Here is a 7,431-nt window from a genome sequence, read left to right as displayed (position 1 = left end):
AACTTAGTTTTAAACTTACTGGTTATACAACCGCGGGTTATTTTATATACACAAAATACAATGAGCGCTCACCGGTTTTTTCCGCGAGTCTCGAAGTCAACCCTTTATTTTCTTTGTAGCTACTTAATTCGGTGCCATAGTCTTTTCTCTCTTCTCAGCAGTCTTGCCTCAGCCTGACAGGCTTCTTGGCTCAGCATGAGTCACCGGCCGGATAACTGGGCAACCGTGCGCCCTCCCCCTTTCAGCTGGGACGCGCTAGGTGCTCTCCTCCTTTCAGCTGGGAGGCACCGGGCACTTTCCTTTTATTTTTAGGAGAGTCCCTTTTTAAATTTCCTTTGTCTAATTGGAGCCTAAGTGGGCCAAGTGATATACAAGGTCGACGCTATACCCAACTTAGACCTTCTTAGTTCTTTTGGATCCCGTTGTTAGGGACCCTGCCTGACTACGCCAAATTCTGTTGAGGAAATTAATTATCAGATGGAGACTTCGAGGTTCGCTTTAGGAATTTATTACATGATATTACGGAGAGTCTGCAGCAGTCCCTACTGCCCACCAGCACTCTAAATTACTAATGTACAGCGCTCATAGTTATACAGCAAGTTAAACAGCTTCAGGTGATTAGCTTACATTACATTTCAACATAAGGTTTCATAGGTTCCCTTGCTCTCAAGAAACAGATTAACATGTTCACATTTTATCACCAGATGCCCTAAGCCAAAAGGTCAGCTTGACTTCATTATGGCAGTCATCAGTTCTTTTAGTTTTAACTAGTTTAGTGTCCTTTGTTCAATTAGTAAAGTGGTCAAGTATCCCAGCATGTCTTAATGTTTAATACGTTTTTCCCACACTGTTGAGGCACAAGCAGCAGTGTGGAAAGTTGATGAGGTGTAAGCGTTATTTCGCGCGGGTGCTTTGATTGCTGGCATTTCAAAAAGCCAGAAAACACACTGGTTCCCTGACCAAGCATCGAACACAGACCACGGTGGTGAAAGCGCTGAATCTTAACCACTACACCACCAGGAAAGCTATCGGAAACATCCTGCCAGCAAGCAGAACAATGCCGTCTTTCCTCCTTGCTGCTTTGAAATTCATGTCATTTTCACGCCAGGCAAACTTTTCGTACAAGATGACATTTTTTATGCGAGATCACATTGGACATGTTCAGGAAACCACAGCATCAAGTGCGGGTAGGCGTCCACCTGAAATCTATTTGCTTCTGCGCTTTTCTCAGAGATACACAGTCAGAGAAAAGCCGTCGGGATATTGAATAATCAGCACCAAAATATCAAGGACAATACAGAGGAAATAGTAATGCACTGCTTGAGACAAAGGCTCAAACACATACACGAACACAGATGTGTGCTCACTTTGTGTGGGTATGTCTCAGATATCCATATATTTCATGGAGGCGTGCAGTACAGTTTGAGGCCATTCTGCCAATCGTGCCGGTGCTGTCCCCTTGAAAGTTCAGACGTGCTTTCTCCCGCTGTTATCTGCATTTCCCTGTCCTCTCTCGTTCTGCAGTGCCCCGCACAAAGGACAAACAGAAGGAGAACACTATGCTAACGAGGAATTGATGCAGGAGGTTTTAATACAGTTCCTCACCGTTTAAAATTATTTTAGGTTCAATTTTTCGCTGTTGAACTTTTCCAAGGAGCGCATTAAGGTGCTGCCCAAAGGTTTAAAATTGGGGATTTTAAAATACCTCCCCATCGGGGAATTTCACCCCGGTCTCCCGCGTGACAGGCGGGGATACTCACAACGAGACTAACGAGGAAGTGAGCAATGTAATGTCTGTCAGAGTAAGAATCGAGCCTGTTACACAGGAACAGGATGCCATTCAGCCCCTCAAAGCTGTTGCACATGAACAGGAGCAGAACACTCATGCCCTTGATCCAGTTGCACAGGTACAGCTAATAAATTATTTATGCTCATGTGATGTGTTTGCTGTGAAATGAATTGTTAAAAAAATTAGCCTGCATTGGCCGGGAATCGAACCCGGGTCTCCGGCGAGAATTCTACCCCTGAACCACCAATGCACGCCAAGATAGCAGATTCCATTTTCTGGTAGCTACAACTCATTTTTGACTTTTGTTAATACAAGCGGGAACACTGCTTTAACATAAAAAGCAAAATGCAGCAGATACTGCATCTGGAATTGTTGATTAAATGCTGGAAACACTTAGAATGTCCTGGAAGATCTGTGGACAGAGAAATAAAGGGTTAACCTGTCAGGTGCCTGAGCTCTCGGTAGAGCTAAGATTTTGCACTTTTCTAGGTCCCGTGGGAGTTTCCTTCCAACGTTGTTTAGCTGCTCAAAAATTACACAATTAAGAAACTAACCTTCCCCAAAAGAATAAATAGGAGCAGGATTCGGCCATTCTGCCCCTTGAGCCACGCCATTTAATGAGTTCGTGGCTGATGAGAGCTTCGACACAACGCAACTTTGCTGCCCATTCCCCATAACCTTTGACTCCCCTGTAGCTGAAATATATGTCTATCAGACAAACAGAACCCGTTTGATGTCTTACAGTCTGGCCCGAGGGATAGTGTGGAGAAGCTGGGATTTCTTTCCTCTGGAGGCTAAGAGGAAATTTAATAGAGGCTTGCAAAATTACAATGGGTTTTGATAGAGGAAATAAAGACAAACGCTTTCCAATGGCAGGAGGGATGGTAACCAGAGGTAGAATTGTCTTATGCAGCGAATGTTAAGGCCTCATGAATATCAGGATAAGTTATCACGGCCCAGTTACTGTCATTCGAGTCTTGCACACGTTGCTAATGTGGCATTTTTCACACTGGCAATGAGTTGACTGATAGCCGTGCTGTGATCAGCTAAGTTTGTTAGGGAGGTGCAGTCGGCAAAATAATACATGGAAGACGGATAATAACCGTGACTGTTCTGACACTGTGAGGTACACATTGTGGTAAACCACTGTTATTGTTATTCACTGTTGTTGTTGTTGCACACTGTTGTACCTATGCATGCCTCAGCATGTCTCGGCTGGCTCCACCCACAGGCCCAGGTATAAAGGTGATTGACCTGCAGCCCCCTGCCTTCTTGGAACCCAGTCAACCACGAGAGGCATGCTCTTTTCTTTGCTAATAAAAGCCTTTAGTTACTCTCCTAACTCTCCGTCTTTTATGAGTAATTGATAGCGCATCAATTTTATTAGCAAAAACAAAATGTCGACAAACGCTGAACAGCAGGCTGCTGCACCAAACGCTGAACAGCAGGCTGCTGCACCAAACGCTGAGCAGCAGGAGCTGCTGCGAGCCCTCAGACCAACATGCCTGGACCTAGACCCCCAAGAAGCGGGTTCGGCTACCAAATTCGCGCATTGGCTGCGTTGCTTCGAGGCCTAACTGCAAGCCTCAACTGTGACCCTGGACGAAAACAAGTTGGAATTCCTGGCCTCAAAGTTGAGCCACCAAGTTTATACAATAATCCAGGACGCGATGACCTACGCGGCGGCTATCGATCTGCTAAAAGGGCAATACGCACGCCCGGTAAATACGGTCTATGCCAGGCACCTCTTAAGATCCCGCAGACAGCAGCCCGGGGAATCGGTGGAGGCCTTCCTACGGGCACAACAGATACTCGGCCGAGACTGCGATTGCAAAGAAGTATCAGCCACAGCACACACAGAGGGACTGATCCGAGATGCTTTCGTTGTGGGTCTAAGGTCCGACTACTCCCGGCAGAGACTGTTGGAAAAGGGAGAAATGGACCTGAGAAAGGCAGTGTCCCTCGCGCTCTCGCTCGACGCGGCCCACAGGAATATGAATGCCTTCTCCCCTAACCGCTCCGCAACGTTGACGACACAACCGTGGGTCATGGGACCGCCACATTCAACTGCTGCTGCAATGTCCAAGGCACAGAAATGTTATTTTTGTGGCCAGGCAAAACACCCCAGAGCACGCTGCCTGGCGAGGAATGCTACCTGCTCCGGCTGCGGGAAGAACGGACACTATGTCAGCGCCTGCAAAGGTAAAACCGCTAGCGCCAGCAGCGCCGCGTGCGAACTGTGGGGGCAGCCATCTTGTCCACCATCTTGGGCTCCCCCAGCCGCGTGGGGATCGGGAACATGGGCGCCGCCATTTTGTCCGCCATCTCGGACGTCTCCAACTTCAACCACGGGGGACCCGGACTCAACCACCGCCTCATCTGACGACCACATCGACTCGCTCGACCATACGCTGGCCTCCGTGATGCTGGACCAATCTCTCCCTCATCAACTGTCCAGGTCCATGATGGACATTACGGTAAACGGCCGCGCCACTACCTGCCTTTTTGACAGCGGGAGCACGGAAAGCTTTATCCACCCCGACACGGTGCGCAGTTACTCTCTCCCAGTCCTGCCGACGCGACATCGGATCACTTTGGCTTCCAAAGCCCAGTCAGCGGACGTCGGTGGCTACTGTGTAGTGACCCTTTCAGTAAGGGGCACAGAATACAAAAATTTTAAACTCCTGGTCCTGCCCCATCTTTGCGCTGCCGTTCTACTGGGGTTGGATTTTCACTGCCACCTTAAGAGTGTCACATTAGCGTACGATGGACCCCTCCCCCCACTCACAGTCTGCAGCCAGCAGCTTTTAAATCGCCCGCCGCGCACCATTTGCAGCCTCTCCACCCTTAAAGTCCCCCCCCTCCTTGTTCGCTAACCTCACCCGCGACTGTAAGCCCATCGCAACCAAAAGCAGGCGTTACACTGCCGGGGATAGGAGCTTCATTAAATCCGAGGCAGCAAGACTCCTGAAGGAAGGGATTATTGAAAGTAGCACCAGCCCATGGCGAGCACAAGTGGTGGTAGTGAAGACTGGCGAAAAACAGCGCCTAGTTATTGACTACAGCCAGACGATCAATCACTACACCCAGCTACATGCATACCCACCCCCCCGCATATCTGACATGGTCAATCAGATAGCACAATACCGGGTGTTCTCGACGATTGATCTGAAGTCGGCATACCACCAGCTCCCCATCAGGGCTGAGGACCACCAGTACACAGCTTTTGAAGCTGACGGTCGTCTCTACCACTTCCTCAGAGTTCCCTTCGGCGTCACCAACGGGGTTTCAGTCTTCCAACGGGAGATGGAACGGATGGTTGACCAGAACGCGCTCCAGGCCACTTTCCCATATCTAGACAACGTCACCATCTGCGGCCGTGACCAGCAGGACCATGATGTTAATCTAGAGAAATTCCTCCGTACGGCCCAGCGGCTGAACCTGACATACAACAAGGACAAATGTATGTTTCATACCAAGCGCCTTGCCATTCTTGGCTGTGTAGTGGAGAACGGAGTGATCGGCCCCGACCCCGACAGGATGCGCCCCCTTATGGAGCTCCCCCTCCCCCACTGCCAAAATGCACTGAAGAGATGCCTAGGGTTTTTCTCGTACTATGCTCAGTGGGTGCCCAACTATAAGGACAAAGCCAGACCCCTCATCAAGTCCACCTCCATCCCCCTGACAGCAGAGGCCTGTGCAGCCTTCACTCTCATAAAAGGAGATATTGCGAAGGCCACAATGCACGCAGTGGATGAGTCCATCCCTTTCCAAGTGGAGAGCGATGCATCCGACTTTGCCCTAGCTGCAACCCTTAACCAGGTGGGGAGACCCGTGGCCTTTTTCTCAAGGACCCTCCAGGGACCCGAGATTCGACACTCCTCTGTCGAAAAGGAGGCCCAGGCCATTGTGGAATCTGTGCGACATTGGAGGCATTACCTGGCCGGAAAACGATTTACCCTGCTCACTGACCAGCGTTCAGTAGCTTTTATGTTTAATAATAAGCAGAGGGGCAAAATCAAGAACGACAAGATCTTGAGGTGGAGAATCGAACTCTCCACCTACAATTATGATATCTTGTACCGGCCCGGTAAACTCAATGAGCCCCCATATGCCCTATCACGTGGTACATGCACCAACACGCAGGTCGATAGACTGAAGACCCTCCACAATGACCTCTGCCACCCGGGGGTCACCAGGTTTTTTCACTTCATGAAATCCCGTAACCTGCCCTACTCCATCGAGGAGGTCAGGACCATGGCCAGGAACTGCCAAGTCTGTGCCGAGTGCAAACCGCATTTTTATAGGCCAGACAGAGCAAGCCTGATCAAAGCCACGCGCCCCTTTGAAAGGCTGAGCGTCGATTTTAAAGGGCCCCTCCCCTCCTCCGACCGCAATGTGTACTTCCTCAACATAATTGATGAGTACTCCCGTTTGCCATCCCTTGCTCAGACTTGACCAGTACCACGGTCATTAAATGTCTGAATGACCTCTTCGGATTGTTCGGTTTCCCTAGCTGTATTCATAGCGACAGGGGCTCATCCTTTATGAGCGACGAACTCCGGCAGTACCTGCTCTCGAGAGGTATCGCTACAAGCAGGACCACCAGCTACAACCCCCGGGGGAATGGCCAGGTGGAAAGGAAGAATGCGATGGTCTGGAAGGCCTTCCTTTTAAACTTGAAATCTAAGGGCCTTCCGATCTCTCGCTGGCAGGAAGTCCTCCCTGTGGTGCTCCAATCCATTCGGTCACTGCTCTGTACAGCCACCAATGCTACCCCTCACGATAGAATGTTCTCCTTCCCCAGGAAGTCCACATCGGCGATCTCGTTACCGACATGGCTGACTTCTCCAGGACCCATCCTACTGTGGAAGCACGTGAGGTCCCATAAGACGGACCCCCTGGTCGAGAGGGTGAGCCTCCTCCATGCCAACCCTCAGTATGCTTACATGGTGTACCCAGACGGGCGGGAGGACACAGTCTGCATACGAGACCTCGCACCTTCGGGTGCCCCTGAAACACTACCATTGCCATCCACCACTACCCACAACCCAACCCCGCTAGACGGCATGCCGCAGCCCTAGGACCCGTCATTGACCACCCAACCACTCAATGAGACGCCAGATTCAACGTTGGATGCTGCACCATCACCGCCGCCACCACGACGTTCAGGACGGCATACAAGGCCACCTGATAGACTTACTTACACGAACCTTTAGTGCACTTCACCCCGCCGGACTCAATTTTAAACAAGGGGTGAATGTGGTAAAACACTGTTATTGTTATTCACTGTTGTACCGATTCATGCCTCAACATGTCTCGGCTGGCTCCACCCACAGGCCCAGGTATAAAGGTGATTGACCTGCAGCCCCTGCCTTCTTGGAACCCAGTCAACCACGAGAGGCATGCTTTGTTCTTTGCAAATAAAAGCCTTTAGTTACTCTCCCAACTCTCCGTCTTTTATGAGTAATTGATAGCGCATCACACATAAATGTGGGCATTTAAAGTGTCTTGTTCCAAATGTCATTTCCTGCTGACTTTGAAAGAGCAGGCATTTTACAGAAGACAAGGAAGCGAATGCTGCACCTCGGTACCGAATGATGCGCTGTTGACTGTTGAGGCAACAGCAGCGTGGAAAGTTG

Source organism: Somniosus microcephalus, unplaced genomic scaffold (genome assembly GCF_052327205.1).
Source record: "Somniosus microcephalus isolate GS21.2 unplaced genomic scaffold, FLI_Smic_1.0 unresolved_chr8, whole genome shotgun sequence".
Classification (NCBI taxonomy): domain Eukaryota; kingdom Metazoa; phylum Chordata; class Chondrichthyes; order Squaliformes; family Somniosidae; genus Somniosus; species Somniosus microcephalus.
The sequence above is the reverse complement of the archived record's forward strand: the minus strand, read 5'-3'. Positions refer to the sequence as shown.